Below are 19,865 nucleotides of genomic sequence, written 5' to 3' on the forward strand. Positions count from 1 at the left end.
ACATTTCAGAGAACAGCATTTTCTCTCTCAGATGACAGTTAAAAACGCAGTGATCTGAAATATAACCTAAATATAACAGTCATGGTGGTGGAGAGCTGAGTCATTTCCAGACATTTAAGCCGCTTAATTTCATCAGTGCTCACTCTATTTATACAAGATAAGTGGAGCTATTTAAATAAAATGGAATTAATCGCATCGTATGGAACATACACTCTAGGATTAAAAAAAAAACACAATTCTACTTCTTCCATAATTCAAAATTTGTCTCTGTAGTATTCAACATAATCAAATCAAGTCGGATGATTTATAGAGCACATTTAAAAACAACATTTTTGTTTTATAGTGAAATCACATAATGGGATATCTAATAAAAACTAAGACATAGATTAGATCGTATAAGTTAATTAATAAAAGCACAGAATATTCCTAGGCTAAAGAAAAGAGAATGGTCTTTTGTAAACATATGGATATGGGGAGTGAAGATGATTTACTCCACGATTTAGGACCAGTGACCAACTGCTCGATCACCTTTAGTTTTTAACTGGGAATAGAGAGCAGTGATTGGTCAGCAGGTCTGAGGGTTGAATAGGGGGAGAGAGTAGTTCAAAGATGGAGCCTGCTGTCAGCCCATGCATCCATCCATCCATTATCTATACCCTTTATCCTTAGAGGGGTCGGTGCTGGAGCCGATCCCTGCTGTGTGATAGGCGTGGTACACCCTGGACAGATCTCCAGTCCATCACAGGGCCAACACACAGCTAACAACAACCATTCACACTCATATTCACACCCACGGTCAAGTACGAGTCTCCCAATCAACCTGATCCCCAATCTTCAATTCTGTTCTTAACTAGTAACCAGTGAGTAGAGGCCAGGGCAGCAGAGATGTGAGATCAGTGAGGACTCTCGCTGCTGCTTTCTTTTTTTTTGGGAACCAGCTGCAGGCGAGACAAGGCTGACTGACTGATTCCTAGAGACAACTGCAGCGGTCGAGGTGAGAGAAACTATAAAAGCCTGCACGGCAGACTCCAGAACTTTAACAGACATGAATAATTTAAATTTAGCAGCTGATCTAAGATGGAAGAAGCCAAAGTTCCTGACGACTGAGTTGATTTGTTTTTCAATTTGAAGGCAGAATCAAAGACAAACTCACGAGGCAGACATTAATACATACAGTAAGAGATTAGAGACGGTGTCAGTGTCTCAGGAACACGAGCTCCGTGCTGATGAGACATTTTAAACATTCAAGTGGACATCGTAATACACTCCAAACAAGAGAGGTGTGTTCAACTACTCAAGACGTCTTAATGACAGGAGGCAGCGAACAAGCATGAAACCTGGTAAAGAGACCGGAGCAACATTTGACAGTTACGCTGTGCAGAGTTTATTACATGAAATGACACATGCACAAATGGGCCTTCTTCTAAAAAATGACTTGAAGACTCAAAGAGACGCAAAACAAATACAAAAAATTACAGTTTTGTCATTTACAGTCTTTATCTCTGTGTTTGTTTCATGTCTCTTTGGAGTTGTCGAATGTGTCTTTGTCGTCATTTTTGTATCATTGTAGTCTATTGATTGACACTTCAGAGAGACAGTCAGGTCCAGAGTCTGCAGCTATGAGACGAGTGAAGCAACCACCTGAACTTCTGACTCCAGGAAGGAGGGCCAATCAGATGTCTGTCCCTGATTTGGGGATCGTCATGTCCTGAGTTTCAGAAGATGCAAATACAAATGTTGCATGGTGACAATACAAGCTGAATTATGAGCTCTTACTGTTTGAAGTGCTCCTGTGAAAGCACCGGCAGTCGAGATTTTAACAAAGGAGCATCATTTATTTAAAGAGATACTGCAGACTTGTTGTAAACGAAATTATACGACTGAAATACAATCATGCTGGTTTTAAAATCAGACTTTACCACAAATTTATACATGTATGGGTTCAAAATGGCTCATAACGCCACCTAGTGTTTTAAATCGTCTTGGAACTTGCAGTGTCAATGCTCACACCTAGAGTCAACTGTTTGGGACGTCACTCCGTCGTGACATTTAGGAAAAAGTTAACACTCTCTCATCAAAGGTGCGCGGCCCACTGACTCCTGCAACTGCTTGTGAGTGGGAATCTCACTATATATACTTAATTGGACAATATGTGTGTTCAGATTTGAAGATTTGAGGTCTACTGGATACTACATAAGAGGATACAGGCCTATGTGTTTGCAATAAGCTTCCTAAGCTCCTCGTGGGAGATCCCAAAGTTCATCCCCCTCAGCTGAGAGTCCCTGCAGACTGACGGTCCCTTCACTGTGGCCTCAGTCTGCCTCATGGGCCTGATGTCAGGGTACTGGGCTTTAACTACCTTTAAAGGGAGGCACCAGCTTGTCACCGAGCGGTTTCCAGATCCCTGAGCTGCTCAGAGTCAGAGAAACCATATTTCAGAAGAGCTGTTTGCATGTTAAGTGCCTTCCTACAAGATGCCTGCATTGCTGCCCTCATTGATTTAGGTGGTCTCTATTTCCCGTGATCTATTTCCTCCTCACATGTCATCATCACCACAGCACATGTGACAACCTGCCGCACCTGCAGAAATCTCCCCTCCATCTGTCTCGGTGAATATGGATGAGCCACTCTCACGATTACAAACCAGCTACTGTCACTTGGCGAAAATATACACGTATGCTTTGGGGAATAATTGAGGTTAGTTGCCATTTGTTGGGTTTCTGAAATATTACTTCACAAAAACACAGAGTCAGATGAGAAGAGAGAGATGAGGGAAAGCAAGATGAGCAGGAAAGGAAGGAGAAGAAGAGAAAAGATGAAGACGAGACAAAAAAAATCCAAACACAGGTAATCTGGATTCTTAAAGGAGACAAGTGACAACATCCAGGTTTGCATAATGCATGACTTACAACTAGTCTGACAGAGCCAAGTAAAGTGAGAGCAGAGGCCGGCATTTCCTACACACTCCGGAATCGATTGACCAATCACAACAAAGTGGGCCAGCTGGGCCAATCAGAGCACACTGGACTTTATCAGGAGGGGGGGGGGGGGGCCTTAAAGACACAGGAGCTAAAACCAAGTGTTTTCAGACAGAGGCTGAAAAGAGGAGCTGCAGCAACATAAACCTTTTTCTAAATAATAACCCAAATTAAAATGATGTCTCAAACACAGAATTGTAAAATATACAAATTAAAGTATACAAATTTAAATTGTATAGATGAATATATCCATCGTCTACTACCCCTCTCAACCCCCCCATGGTCACATTCCCCTAACAGCAAACGTCTTGACCCGTAGGAAACAAACTTATACAGTTAGTTCAACGGTTGGTTGAAAAGGTTCGTGAGATTTGTCAGCCATCACCAAAAAGTTCAAATTGGACCCTGGCCGCACTAACCTGTGTTTTTACTGTATGAAGTATTTAATGTGTTACTGTTCTGTGCACTGCTTGCAGACTGAAGGAAGCTCAGTAAACAGCAGATACTTGTCTCTCAGTACAGCAACATACTGACAGTGTTCGGTCTGCTTACAGTTACAGATAGAGACTAAGACTGTTTCCATAGGAGAAGTAGAAGAAGAGGATTAACACAAGTCCTTCAGTTCACCTCTGATACAACCCATGGGAGCGTCTCCTGAAATAGCAGAATACAATTTCACTACTTCCTGTCCTCTCTAAAGCATGTACCTGCACACGTTTAGAGATTCCTGTGTTTTCTGTGAACGCATCTCACTGGAGAGTCTCTTGCTGTGTTCTTCATATGCGAAAAGGCAAAGAGAGTCTAGACATCTTTCGGAGTGAATGTCTGAAAAGCTCTTAAATTATACTGTATTTGTCTACGGTATATTTTCATCTACTCTTCTTTAACAATGCAGCCATACAGCTCACACTTGGCAAGATGTGTGCTCACATTAAAATGAGTAAAATCAGTGTAACAATGCTGGATATACTTTCCATTCCTGCACTTGAGAGCTGGTAATGAACACGAGCGCTGTGCCACAAAGAGACAGCTCCTGCTCTACTTCGAGCTCTGCACTTAGTTCAGCAGCAGAAGCCAACTTGAATGACACTTTTTAAATGCACAGACACATAAAGAAGAGAGTGGCTGAGCTTCCAAGGCCCTGTGAGAAGTTCCAGTCTGTGATAATTCGACATAAAGCCCCACACGACATAAGGATCATTGATATTCATGAGCGGAGTTTCAAAGCGCGGCTGCTATGTAAAGAATGTCCACTTCACTGACACTGGATATAACAGCAGAATCTACAGGGCAAAAAAAGTGGGAAAGAATTGAGGTTGTGGATTTGTTCAACGGTGGGAGAACTCGCCAGAGCTTTTGTCCTTCTGTGCATATTCTACATGCTTGATTTAACATCAGAAACATCTATAAAGTATATACCATGACTCTCAGCTGTGTATATAATCACCAAATTAACCAGCAGAAGCTCCACGACCAGTAAATTACCCATCAGCCACAGTGTCTCCTCATCGATGGCCCAGTTTAATGTAGCAGTAGGTGCTAAACACTCAGGCAAGGCAGCTAAGCAGCAAATCCTGGTGTTTATTCAAATATCCAAGGATGAAGACTTTTGGGACCCAAAGACAAAATGTGAAGTCTGTGTATAAATACATAAATATGTATGCATGTGCAGTGTGTTTTATCCCGCTGTGCAAAATATAATGCTTACAGAAGTCTGAGCAACAAACACGGGGGGGACAGAACATCTCCCCTGCCACTTTGCATCAGATTGAGAAAGCCAGCGCACGAGTATCAACAGACCATATCACAAGCTGATAATGTGACTGGCTCAGTTGGGCAAGTGTTGCCATGCTGGCACAGCGAGGGAGCGCTGTGCACGCGAGGCAAGCTGGCAGATGCTGTTCCATGAGAAGGCCTTAACTCAAATGGACTTACTGTGGCAGCGTCTCTGTCAGTGACTCAAAGTCCTGGAGCAGTGCAGTGCACGGACTTACAGTGCGTCACACCACAGACTCACATCTACTGTAAAGGCCGGTCCACCTCCATGATGGCTGTGATGTAATAAGCTGTAGTAAATTCGTGCTGAATTAAAATTCCATCTAAAGCATCACTGTCACCTCTAGTGCTGCTGACTCAGCAAAGAATACATTTACCCTCCTTCCATTTAACACTAGTTAATACTATTGACTGGATATAAAGATGACAGGTCCCCAAAAGTGAAGCCAAATGGATCGCCCCCCCTGGTGGCTGGCTGTAGTATAGGTCATTAATCCCAAACTCCTCCGTGTCAGTGGATGGGACAAGGTCAAAATAAATATTTAAAATCAGGTTATCATTATATGTTTTGTATTTAATCATGATTACTTTTATTGTGTGTATGTGCTATTTTTGTATATCATTTTCCTGCATGTGAACTATGGACATTGCTAATCATGACACAAACTGTGTATTTCAGATATTGTTTGTATATAAGTGTAATGCCGCCTCTTCAGTATATCACTTACACGTGTGATTCATTTTTCCTGATATCAGAGTCTTAGACGCTACTTTAATTTCTAGCAATTACCAACTACATAAAGTAAATTGTTTTATTTGATATTAATGATGTTTTGGACAAGTTCAACTTCAAAGTTCAGCTCAGTACAAATCTTTGTAATAACTCCATATTCAGGGGATCATTAATAAAAAAAAATGGCTGAGCTTAACTGTAATTCAATATTGGTCAGATTCCAGTTTTATAGTCAAGCATCATGTACCCGGGCATGCAAACATAAGGTGCATTCTGTCCAACCGGTTTTATGGGTCGTTTCATTTTGTGCATAAATAACATGAATTAAACGCAGCAACAACAAAAAGCGGAAAAAAGCTTTTTTACACACTTGGCAGAGGTGGAAAAGTTGGTGCATCGATAAAAGGAAGCGCGATGGATAGAGATGTTGAAGGTCAGATATTCAGGACCCCTTAATCCCAGATTCACAACAAGGGCAGTTCGGTGCAGCGAAGGAGATTTGATGTGGATAAATGGGCTTTGAGATTGTCCCGTTGACAGGTAGGCAGGCAAACAGATGATCAGAAATTGCCAGAAAAACACGAAGAACTGAAGCATGAGCAAACACGAGGGAACAGAACAGAAACACGAAGAAAGAGCTGGTCGGCAAACAACAGAAATGACAGTGAGGAGTGACAGCACAGAGGCTAAATACAAAAGGGAGGACGAGGGGGGGTAGGACACAGGTGAAACACATCAGGGTGAGTTGGACAGGAAGTAAAACAACCAAGAGACACATAAGGTGTGTAACTTCACGGTTAAACAGGAAATAACAACAAATGAAGTTCAAACAAAGAGTTCAAACAAAAGTCCCTGTAGAGGTCTGATCATGTCGGAAACAGGACATACGGAAATCACATGTCACTCAAGCATCCGATGAAACGTCAGGCATGTGTGAACTGATGAAGAGACATCAATGTTCTGAGAATGAAACAAACAGCGTTCTCTCCATCTCCAAGCTTTCAATCACATTAATAGGCTTCATTCACGGTTTTACTTCATTTTACTGGTGCTTAAGGTGCTTTTATTTGGTGCCTTAGGTCTGGGTTTATATAACTCATATACTTGTATCGTCTTCTTCTGGTAAAACAGCACCTACTGCTCATCTTGATGAAGAATCTCCAAATATTTCCGTAACAGTAGTGGATTGAAACTGGCATATTCACACATTCTTTTGATCATTAAATGGAAACTCGACTACAAGCAGAATGTCAGACAAGGCTTTGGTGTGTGAGCCTCAACAGGCCACTAATGCTAACCCAGCTAATGCTATTACCGGGGATACTTCCAAGCTCACACACAAACTGGCATGTATTCTATTAAAAATCACATTATCATGACATGACAGTGAGACACAGTTATTAAAGAGGCATAAAGGCAAAGAAGAAGAAAGCCACAGTCCACCTGGTTCTACCTTGAGTATCATAAGAAGGTAACTCAACAACTTTTACTCGACTGCTCATATCTCAAGACTCCCTGGCCTCTTCTGTTTCCTCCTCAATACAGACTCAGTGGCTCGGAACTGCTGAAAAGGGGATTTCATTCACATGAAGGACACTGTTGGGGACTTTCCTGTGCAAGCATCCCCGGCACCTCCCCCGACATAAAACAAGGCTTTAAAATGCTTCACTACACCGCTGCCCCTTCATCAGCATATGTGGCATATAAGATAGAATTTCAATGATAACTTTGACATTTTCTGGGGGCGCAGAAAACTGTTTCAAGAGGATGGAATCCACTGATCCTGGCTGGGTACCGAGGTGCTAAGCAAGAATTTATTACTTGGCTTTCAAATCCTTCCTTTGAAATGTCTGGGTGCATCCAAATCCATCCGAGGAGAGACACAGAGATGTGCGGGGCAGAGAGCAAAAAGTCTGATATTGTTTGTGCATCAAAAGAAGTTGACCTAAAGAAGAGGAGAAAGAAGCGGCGCCCCCTTCCTCCACCCACAGTTTGTGAGTCTGAGCGATTATGGAGGCAAAAGTTAAGAGGGCTGTTAGATTCTCCGCTCCACTCTCGCACTCTTCCACTCTGCAGCCCCTACAGCGCAGCCTGCTCACAGCACTGAACTGCCATTTTGTTTCACCTCAAATGAATGTGAGTTCAAAAGGAAAAATCTGATGTAGGGGTGTTGCGCAGATCTGGAACCAGGCTACTTTCAAGCCTTGGAGCAGTTTGCCAGTCTGGCTGGAAGGCTGAGGGCTGCTCTTTGTTTCAGCAGCCAACAAACACAAGCATCTGTTCTCCTAAGAACTGTATCCAGTAAAACAATAGTTTTATTTACCTACGGACAAAAAAAAGTGTTTCTTATCTTCTAAGAGTGTCCTTGCAAGAAAAAACTGTTTCAAATATTTAGGCAAATGCCCAAAACACATTCAAGTTGTAAAAAAAACAACAACCTCGAGCTACTGTATGAATTATGCATCTTGATCATGAGGGCCGATAGGGGAAGTAGGGGGTGGGGAGAAGGTCATGGCGTGCCCACTGGTCTACACACTGGATGTCAGAGACTGCTTCTTTACATGTCCTACCAACACACACGTTGGTTATTTCTATCACAAACAAAGTGGTTGTTATTGTCACCATGACAATGAATATCCCATAACACTATAACTAAGGCGACATACGTACTATCTCTGTCCACACAAGTGCTTTCGGCCCAGTACCAGTTTTAATCCCTGTCCATGTTAACACATTTGAAAATGCATATCGCATGCACTTCACACTTAGGTGCACTGGGCTTGTTTATTCCAGTGTGAACAGGAAGTATTTGGTTGTTAGCTGCAGAAAGACCTAGGCTGTAAACGATAAGCAGCAACAGCAAAATAGTAAGATCAGGGATTTCTTTTGTTTGACCACCAACGAGGGGAAACTGTTCATCCATGTTGTGTTCCTCACTGGTAGCCGAGGCCAATGCTGCTTGTTTTCTAACGGAAGGCAGTCATGTGATAGGAGCCTGACGAATCAGCGAAGAATACATCATATTGTTGTGATTGTCCACATCACCGTTTCAGCCCGTCCAAAACGCAGCCCCGGAGATTCAAACTAAAACGGTGTCAGCAGCGTTTCCAAACTTGTGCATTCCAGCAGCATTAAAACATCCAGAGTAGTGCGGACACCAGACGTAACCATAGCAGAGTTTATGCATTTTTAAACGGGAAAAATAAACTTTCACAAAAAGCTTTCCACAAAAAAAACATTTCTTCACACTAATCAAGTTTTTTTTAGTTTTTTCCTAAACCCATTTACTTTTGACAGATCAGAAAGCTGCTCTGCTGAGAAGTTACAGAATTGCTTATTTTCCTGTTTAATTCAGGAGTGTTTTAAACAAGTAAACACTTCAGATCCGTTGTTTAATTCAACGTGTTGGTTGACAGGGCCACACTGCTGCCCAGACTTAGTGTGCGCAGACACACACACACACACAATCACACACAGGAAGAAAGACACATACAAACACAGACACATCCCTCTTCCACAGAGACCTGACTGATAGCCTGATCCATTTCCTGTATCCATTAGAGGCGGCTCTAGATTATGCAATTCATCCCAAGGCTATCGTCTACCTCTATCAATAATAAACATCTCCACGAAACTAGGGCTAGCCTCAGAGGACGGAGACGGCACCACCCAGCACGTTCTACTTCTGATGCAACCCTCTGCCTCCTCGGCCCATACACAGCCGCCGCATTTGCTTTCCGCATGACTAGTCTTCGGTTGCCGAGACCCCCAGGCGCGATCTTTACTTATGCCCCCTCGCACTTATCAAAGGCTGCGGCTTTATCAGCCCTGACAGAGACGTCTCAGTGCTTATGTTGGTGGCTGAGAACACCTGTGGCTCCTGACAAGAGACAGACACTCTCGTCCGGGATTCCTCTGCGTCTCTGATGTGGCCTCTTTCTTTCCATCATCCGGCGCAGTTGTCATGTGATTGATGGCTGGTGCAGTGTTTGTGATATGACCAGGGGCAGAGTGTGTCTTTTAACACGCAAATATCCTGTTGGATGTTAATGGATATCCGAGCCTGTTTGAGCTTCTGATATGATACAACTGTCAAAGGTTAATCCCTCGTGTTGCTCACTGAGACTCAGGTCTGCTGCTGTTGTCCCGTCACATGGCTGCAAAACACTGAACTGCATCTTTTTTTTCCTGCTGTTTCAGCTGCTCTGGTGACAACTAAGAACAAAGACTGAGTATAAAGACGGACAACTTGTCTCCGCTTCCTCCCACGAACCAGAGATTATGCAAAAATATCCCAAATACAAACACTGTCATTTTGTACATTTGGAGTCAGTGTCTCCACAGTAGCAATCGGGGGATGTAGCCACGGTGGCGAGGTCCCGCCAATACACGTGCTCAACCAATCATGTGTCAGTCTCAGCTGTCAATCATGACCTTTCATGCAAACCAAACAAACAACTTGGACATAAATCAGAGTGAGAAGAACTACCCAAAATGACAGAAACCTTATTTGAGAAAAATGTATTTGACATTTTAATTTCAAGTATATTAACATAGAGGAGGGGGGGGGGATTTAATACCTATACTGCAGCCATCCAACAGGGGGCGATCAAAATGCTTTTGGCTTTACTTTTGGGGAGCTGTCCCGTCATCCACCTTTACATACAATATTTAATTTCAGTCTTAAGAAAAAATAAACACACCGCTGACACGTCCACACTGCAACTACTAGCACGTTAGCAGCTACCTGAAGGTGCACCACCTTTCAGGGCATCATGGCCACTGCCTGAGGTGGAGATAACACAGAAGCAACAACCTTCTGTTAATACTATGAAGCCGTGAAAATGTAAATGACAGCTGTCAGGGCATTAAACCAATGATGTGATGATCTATACAAGATAACATTGCATACATTTTATCTTCTTAACATTGAAAAATATATTAATACAATTTTGACTTTCTATGTGGTCCAATATCTGAGACCACTTGTCCATTCATGAATTCAAGGTTAATCAAGGAAAAGCATCAATGCCTTTTGTATTTCATGAGCTTCGGGGATTAATCCATTACATAGCTGCACATTGATCAAGGAAACTGCTGACACTGTTTGAACTGCACTTATTCCCAGTGCAGTTTCTTTTGATTCAGGTATTTTCTGAAGAGTTCAAGTGAAGAAATAATAAATAATAAAGTAATAAAAGGCAAATAATCATAACTGAATTATCTCCTTTGACAGATCATATGAAGATATGAAGACCTGGTTGGTCAGAGGGTCACAAAACCAAATTTGGAAAACCCAATCATATGAACCTGGTCTATTACAAACCACTGTGTTATTCTGAAATGTGTATTGATAAGATCGTTAATCACATGTTGGGGAAGTCACCTTCTTCCATGTGGGAACAGGACGATCCACAGCCCTGATGATAACTCACTGAGGAACTCAACTGTCAGTTACCAACGTCTCAGCCAAACCAGTCTCTTTCTTACAGATACATTAAATATAGTTTCCCAGACTGAACAGGCTTAGTTTGAGTTGACAGCACCTCAATGCTGGGGTTAAGTGCTCGACAAAAAGTTTTACCTTGCTTTAGAAAAACTTTAGCAAAGCCGCACACTACTCAAGACATTTAGAAGCAGTCAATGTCAGAGAGGGTGAAGAGAAAAAAACCCAACAACCCAACAATAGATCCCTGAGGAGCGCCGTCAGAGTGACAAATCTGTGCTGCGCCTGACACTGTGTTGTATCCTGCAGACCGCCTGGTCGGAGGAGTGTCAAGCATCGTCTGGGTAAGTGACAAACTCTCCCATGATGCCGTGCCATGTTTGCGAACATTGGTCAACTCCTCACACTGGAAGCGAGGACAAAGAGAGAGAGAGAGGGAGCGGAGGACAGGAATAAGGGAGGAGGGGGGAGGGGGGGAGCTATTTGGACAAGCGAGCAAGGGGGAGAGAAACAGGCAGAGAGTAATGGAGGAGACGGGAGTTACTGTGACAACGGGGAAAGATGGAGAGAGAGATCGAGGGGGACCGGAGAGGTGGCTGGCTGGTGCTTCTGCTCTTTAACCGCTTGGCAGTCTCCTCTTGATTAGGGCCCAGCCCGCCGGTCCCCGCGGAGTGTCCCCAGCCGAGTCACGGGAGACGGGCTCCTCTGTAATAGTGTCTGACAGGCCAGCCAGAGCCACGGAGGAGCTGACACAGATGCTCCGTTTTTTTCAGCTGCGGCGCCCGACACGCAATTTCCAAACCAAGTTTCCCATGTTTTATTCTAATTCTAATTAGGAAATAAAATGAAGTTGTGATGAGAATCGACTCATCAAAATGTGAATATATAGACAGTGCACGGTGCGGCAGCCCAGAAGGCAAAACCCATTTTAACGGCACAGTTGCGTCTCTCAAAATAAATCACTCAGTCAGAAGACACAACATTACAGAAAATGATCACGGTGCAGCCTTAATATTACCAAAAATATGATGAAGCCCCCTTGGGTGACGAGTGTGGACGGAGCGACCTCCCAGGAGGAGGAGAAGAAACGAGCACCCTGCACCTGACCTCTCCAGGAACAAAGGAATGTCACCTCACCCTCCACAACACTGCAGATGCAGCCGCAACACAAACACGGGAGAAAATACTTTTTCAGTAAACTCCGAATCTTCCCCACATGCATCAACAAAAACTCTGCTCCTCGTTGTCGCGCTAATCATTCAGACATCTCCTCCGTGCTTGCACATGCTGTTTAAAGCTTACTTAAAATAATCCGTGTCAAAAAGAAAAAGTAAAAGTCTGGTAAATAAGAAAACAACAGCACGTTAAATTATATCAACAGCTCGCCCCACGCAACAGACCTGCATGTGTCCAATATGTAATTCCTTCATTATCACTGGCTTTGTCGGAGCTGCACGCGCTCACATTCTCACAGCACAAACATGCGGCTCACCAGCTCACCTCCTGTGCTCGCTGATTTTAATTGGTATATTCATCATGCAAAGAGAGGAGGCGGCTGTACCGCACCACAGAGACCCTCAGCTAAAACAGATGCAAGAGCCTGGACAATTACTTGACCCAAATTACAAAGAGGCAAACCTATTTCCTCACAGGTGGTGTTCGACAACAAGGATCCTTTTGGTTATACCGTGCCCAGGCGTTGAGATATCAAGCCTCTGCTGCCTCACTCTATTATTATGGAGGAGAATGTCACTTGTCCTCCCTCAAAGAATTAAAATGTTACTTTAGAAACTTGGCTAACACGCCTAAAGTGCTTTAAACTCTCCTGCAGGCACAGAGGATCCAGCCAGTGGACCACAGTGCACGGCACAGCCACAGTAATTGGAAAAAGACAGATGAGAGGATGGAGGTAACAACAGACGGTGTGGAGACGTTGGAAGATGCAATGGAGGAGTAAGTAGTGATGAAACAACCCAGTGTTTATCTTATTGTTAAAGGAGGAATACATTTATTTGCTTGGCTAAAAACAACAGAGTGTTCAATTGGCTTCATCTACCACAGAACATCACCAATTGTCCAGCATAACTTTGCCATATTCTTATTTCTCTTTATCTTATTCAAGCATAAATTCTGCTTTTACATGTGATTATGTAGTCAGAGAAAAAAATATTCAAATGGAAGATATGACAAACATCAAACATCCCACAGTAAATATATGCAGCATCCTTTGTTTGAACAGTAAAGGCTCCATTGTTTCTGTCACTTAACTAAAGGTTGAAGAAGAATAAAGCCTCCGTACACAGCAGCTCTACCAGGTGAGCTGGGCTAGCGGCGCATGTAAAAAAAAAAAAAATTATCATTCACCATGGTTTCAATGCCTGTCTGTCGAATCTGTGAGAAGCTATAAATTATTGCAACACTTCCCTCGCCTGTTTCAAAGTAAAAGCACTCTGGCGTTCCTGTTGACTGAATCTATTCATTTGTATTTTATTGTTATTGCAGGGACTGGAAAATGCACACCTCCAAACTGGAGAGTCCTTGAGGAAAATACAGAAGCAGGAACCTGATGCAGCAGCTCTGCAGCAGGCAGCAGACACGTTCCCCGTGTGAACAACAGACGCCCACGAGACGCAGATGAGCGACACAGCACCGCACACGCACCTAGCGTGGCCCAAAGTCCTCTTTCAGCGGCAGCAGGTTCGGTACCGGCCTCACACACCGCCGCCTCATAAAGGCTCATTTTTATATATATAGAAAAATCTGATAAGTAACCCTGAGATCAGTTTGGCATTTCCCGTCGTCCTTTAAAAAACAGATGAGTGTTTATCGCCATCGCTCCGTGCTAGCTCTCCCGGCCATTACAGCCTGTGTGTGTCCGTTCATCCACTCGACATTGCATCGGGGGAATACAGGACGTTCACCATTCTTCCAAATCTCAGTCCCAGTCCGTTCACATGGCCCTGGATGAAAGCATGATAAATGAATGCAAATATATGGAATGGGGTCTGCATCAGAGGCTGGTGTCGTACCACCTGGGCCTGTGTGAGATGTGTGTGTGTGTGTGTGTGTGTGTGTGTGTGTGTGTGTGTGTGTGTGTGTGTGTGTGCGGGTGTAAACATAGAACACATTCCATTATTTTACAGTCTCAAAGTTTGTGTGTCTGTGTGCGTCAGGAGAGTTGGAGAGAGGGTGGGCCATGTTGTGTTTCCTCCAGTTTGAGGAGCACTCAAGTGTTTTGTGGGCCGCGTGCGTCTTTTAAAAAATGTGTGCAAAATGCTTTCACACATCCTGCCCCCCCCCTTCCCTCCCCACACCCGCCCATCAACATCACATGAACCCACATTAGCTCTCATCCTCCCTCTCGGAGCAAACAGAGCTTCAGCGGTCCAGCCGTCACAACTCAAAACATTAGAAGGCTTCTGGCGTTGAATAGCAGGAGAGCAATTTGAGGTCAAAGCATTGCAGCGGAGAGTAGCCACATCAAACAAGCAGCTGGGGGGGGGGGACTGAAACTGACCAAACGCAACGCCAACATTATCCTAATTTAATAAACGATGGAGCAATCACCAATTGAGAAGATACCAAATGCGTGGTAATAGGTTTGTGCTTAGACGATGGTTTGATGCCCTGTACAAGTCCACTGAAGTAAACAATGCAATCCTGCAAACCTGGGCTCAAGTCCTTGGAGTAGAGATAGATGATATCATAGGAACAAGTGTATGAGAGCATGCTAGTAATATATCCATATGTAAAAGGGCAAAGGAACTGCATCGCCTTCAGATATTCCGTCGACTAAGAAATAAGAAATTGGCCGTGGGTGTTAATTGGAAGTAGAAAGGTTGACACCTTTAAACAGACTGTCTGTGCAAAAGTGGTTATTAAGTTCAATCTGATTTTCAATAAAGAAATAGACTCAGATCCGGTATGACACTTGTTAGAAATGCCGCATTCACAAATCAAGATTGCTGAAAGTATTAACTTAGGCTTCACGTAAATGCCTTTTACTAAAATGGATTTCAAATAAACCCCCAACAGTCTTAGAGTTGCATAAGGTAATATTCAATCTTTAGCCCATGGGATATTTTGTAGTTGTCTATATGTAAACGATACCTAATGAATGTCCTAATAATAATAAAGATATATACATTTTAAACTGCAGTGGCTGAACACAGCATCTTAATGCTGAATGTGTCAGGGGACAGTGTCCTCATGTGACTACTGTGCATGCTACTATCATGTGATCTCTATTTACATACGTTCCAATTATGTCACGAGCAGAAGGGTCAGCTAAGATTTTCGCTTTAACCCATTGAGACCGTTTTAGGGCGTTTGGGACGTTTGTGTGCTTCTCCGTTTAGAGAGTGGTTTTCAAGATGGGTGACTGAAAGGTGAACAGGTTCCATATGCTGTGTTTTTCACATCTGTAAAATGTGAAAAAAACTATTAAATGAGGGAAACATGACCTAAAATAAGCAAATTTATCTTCACACAGAACAAGAAGTAAAAATTTAACTTGTGATGATTTTTAAAAAGCTGTGAAAATAGCTGCCCCTTAGTTTAGACACAGCGAATCCTTTGTTTGTTAACAGTGGTTTTCCTGTTTGATTTATTTATTTTATGGGCCCAGTTTTCTTTTACTTTATTTGCTTATTCTTTCATTCCTCTAAATTTTTAAGGGTTTTCTTGGTCAAATAAATTATTTAAAGTGATCCTGTGCAAATTTGTCTTGGTCTGCGAACCAGCCCTTAAATGCAGCTTGAACACAAAAACATCCGCCATCGGTCCTGTCGTCTAACGGCTCATTCACGTCTGTGTAGAGTCAGTGAGTGAGTCAGACCTCTCATTCATTCATCAGACCACCCACCCAATTCTTAAACTTCGTGTGCAGAGGGAGAACATCTCCCTGCCTCCATCTTTGTTGCAGGGAGACGACATACATTATGTGCATAGTGACTAGTGCTGACTTCACTGTCTGTGCACCTTTGGAATCGCCTTCGTTCTGCATCTCGCGGTTTCCTGCAGCCGCCGGGCTCACGGTGTCACGGCCTCCCTCCCCACTCTCTTTTTTTCCTCCCCTCCTTCAGATCTACACTAATCTAATACACGGCCTCTCTGGAATCCAATTGATAGAAAATCCATCGCAGCGTCGGAGAACTTTAATCCCGGCATCTGTGATGTTTTAACGCGACATTTGAAGCAGCATAAAGTGAAATCTTAAGAGCTGTTTTCAAAACAACTGGAAGAAATACAGACATCCAATTCTCTGTTACACTGGTTTTTATGGCCTTTTCATTTAAATTTAATTGCCACATAAATACGTCCTCATGCTCGCACACTGTGTGTAGGTAGAAGATTCTGCATAGTGCCTCTTTAAATGTGGGTGAACCGTCCCTCCTGACACCTGCGCTACGAACAATTAACAATGAATGCCTTTATTAGTGGGATAATGGAATTTATTTGTAGCAATATTTCACATCAGTCATCTGAAGGACCACATACAAATTACAGTGTAATTCTGGTCAAACGTAATTCAAGGGGCACTTGAATTGATTGATGTATCTGTCATGACTCCACATCACAAACACAACAACAACCACAAAGATAAGATATACACCACATGGACAAAGGTATTGGGACACATACAGAAGCTTGTATGACATCCCATTCTGAATCCATAGGGAGTTAATATGGAGCTGGTCCCCCCCTTTGCAGCTATAATAGACACTGCAATCTTCCTTCTAGTTCATCCCAAAGGTGTTTGATGGGTTTGAGGTCAGGGCTCTGTGCTCCACACCAGACTCACCCACCCACATATTTAAGGACCTTGCTTTGTGCACTGGGGCAGAGTCATGCTGGGACAGAGAAGGGCCAAAGGTGGAAGCAAAGAATTGTCCAAAATGTCTTGGTAAGCTGATGCATTAAGTTTCCCCTTCACTGGAAGTCCAACCAATGACAATCTAACTGAATGAAACACCTGAACTGGATGATTAAGAGGTGTGTCCCAATACTTTTGTCCATATAGGGTGCTTGTTATTAAACATAGACAGAGAAGGCTGAGGAATGTGACAATGATAAGTCATAATGAGCCAGCGAGGGACCTGAAATGTCAGAAACACAATTACTACAAGTGGTTGTTTATTCTGGAAGACATTAAAAACAAGAAGGCATCATTCTGCAGTCAAACCTAAAGATATCCCCTGAGGCCACAGGCTTTCTGACAGCATCATATCTCTACGTCCTGACAACAAACCAGGTTCTAACTCGGCGTTATAAACTTTCTTGTACTTCTTTTATTGACAATCCGACTCAGGCCTGCAGTCGACCGCACTGAGATGTAAGTGATCCTGGCATAAATGACCCGTCACATCACTTACATCTGCTGTGTTAACATCTGCCTCCAATTCATCTGCAAAAATCTTCTGCAGGAATCTCCCTAAACGCCGGGCGCTCTCACAGCACGCACTGCGATGTGATGTCTAACTCGTAAACAAACGAGCTGCGTCTAAGCCATAACTACACACAGTGCTCTGCGGCTCCTCCGCCCTCTGTGACTGGAACCTTTCAAAAAGAGTTACTGTGCACCGAGATTATGTTTTCTCCCAGTTGAACTTTCAAAAGATCAGCCCGCACGCATTTTATCAGATGCTTTTGTTTTGTTTGTTCTCATTTTCCTCCAAACTTTTAATGTTCGTTTCTGCATTTAGTTTTTTTTTCTCGTTGCCATTTCAGCTACGACTAATGTATGACAGACTATCAAAGTCATTCACTTACACAAATAAACCAAGATTTTCATATATTCATATATTTCAACTATTATTTGTGTAATATTATATAAAAACATGATTATTTGTATTATTATTGTTATTATCCTCTACGGCTGAAGGAACTGCTTGACCTGTTGCAATATTACTGTGAGCACCACTTACAATTCAATAACATCGTTTCTTCACTGTGGAAATTCCTGAAGCAAATTACCAAACCACGAGGACAAACTACAAAAACACACACTTCAGCCCACAGCTATTTGCTAAAGGGGAAGCTAATGTTAGCAACATCAAGGCCAGTGATTTTGCAGTTTGTGTTTCTTAAGGAATAAGCACACAATTCTATAACAATGTGGAATATTAACTATTTAAATCTTTCTTAGATGCTCATTGAAGAAATAATATTAGGTTGGTGTTCTCCTTATTACCTATTTGTATATGTATATAATTATTTTGTTTTAAGTTTTAAAAAGAAAAGCAAGGGAAATCAGAGCCTGATGTACAGTTTGTGTGTAGTTTGGAGAAATACTTCCACCAGTGACTCCCAACATTAACAATACATTACAAAGCACCATTACAGAAAGCAATAAAATGTGCCATTTACCCTTTGGTGAGCAGTTTCCGTTTAAGTGTTTCACAGCGCCATGAGCGCACATATTTTTAGAATGGACTACCCCTTCGGGAATCAGCACTGTGACCTGACATTAACAAAACCAAACCGGCAACAATAGCTTCCCCAGCAGCTACTGTGAAATGGATTACGAAGAAATGTTGTGTGATTAGTCAAGGGCGTGATGCTAGTTGACAAATAAAGCGACGCGTTTCCCTCCTATGAGAGACGGAACATGTTGCTCTAGCGGCGGTTTGACTCCAGTTAGCGAGGGGAAGTCTTGGCTCTTCCACGAGTCAGTGTGAGGCGAATCTAATGCATCTTGGCAATGAATAGTGTCCATTGATTCCACCACATCAAACTCACTTCCTCTTCACAGAGCCCCCTCGCGTGTCTCTTCCTTGGGGTTTTCTTCAGTGTGTGACAGTGTGTGTGCACATACAACCGTGGGTTCTGTGGGAACAAGGAAAACCAAGCCGAGCTCATGCAACTTTCATGTCTCTGCTGACAGGCCTGGACGGACTGCCAACTGGAGGAAATCCTGGACCCATGTATCTGACACTGATTGGGAGTGACTGATTATTTAGAGCGCTGTAACAGTCGCGGGGACGGGGAAGGTCATGTTTATGTCGACTGATGAAATAAAGACACTAACATCGGGAACCTATAACAACAAACAGAGGTTGTATAGCAGCGTTGACCTCAGACCTGTGGTATTAAGTCAGAAATTGTGCTATGACCTGCTCTTTACTGAGAACACAGCCCTCACCGGTATCAGTGTGAGATCTCCTGAGAGAGAAATGGAGCAGTAATGTCATTTATCTATGCGCCTCTCTTAATGTTTGCTCCCAGGGAAGTAGGAAATTGAGATAAAAGCTGGTGACCAATCGAGTGTCAGCCCGCATCGTGCCTGCCTGCGCTGATGACGCGCTGATAAAAGCGACAGATGGGAACACATGCTACCTCCTCGGATCTCGCCGGTTTATCTCGGGGGCTCTGCATATAGCGTATTAGTCAGCAAAGCTCGCAAACGTTATACACGAATCAATACTCAGCCGACTGGTTTGCTGCTTTCTTTTATTTTTATTACGGGGCCTGGCCGTAAACGTTAAGTGTGAGTCATAACCAAGAACGACATAATTTCCAAGATTTATGCCATTACCGAGCCTTTCAGCCTCATCGGTCTCAGTCCGGAGGTCGAGGGCACGGAGCTGTAAACTTGACTCATGCCACACATCCACCTCCCTGGAGGGATAATCTAGTCCAATCAAGACAATGGACTTCGATCAGGTTTATTATACAGGTCTTCACCTTTCAACTTGACGTGTTCATCCATATATGCTGTGCGAGACTATGTATTTCTTTATGTTATTTTTCATTTTCAAGTGCACTTTTAAGTTCTGTGAATCCCACTGTGCTGACTACTTGATATCTGAACAGCAACATATGTTTTTATTGAACAATCTTGTGTTGAGATCAAAAAATAATGGCGTTCTGAGAAAGCAGACGCCCACATCACACAGTTTTGTCCCAGGACAGTTCTCGGTCCAAGTCCCTT

At 43.1% G+C, this 19,865-nt stretch overlaps 1 protein-coding gene across 2 annotated transcripts in view; it reads right to left on the bottom strand.

Moving 5' to 3' along the window:
• The window catches only part of tmeff2a (transmembrane protein with EGF-like and two follistatin-like domains 2a), a 101,732-nt gene that overhangs the window by 69,741 nt on the left and 12,126 nt on the right, over positions 1-19,865 (bottom strand). The gene's annotated exons all lie outside the window — the stretch shown is intronic.

The sequence above is a fragment of the Hippoglossus hippoglossus genome, chromosome 21 (genome assembly GCF_009819705.1).
Source record: "Hippoglossus hippoglossus isolate fHipHip1 chromosome 21, fHipHip1.pri, whole genome shotgun sequence".
Classification (NCBI taxonomy): domain Eukaryota; kingdom Metazoa; phylum Chordata; class Actinopteri; order Pleuronectiformes; family Pleuronectidae; genus Hippoglossus; species Hippoglossus hippoglossus.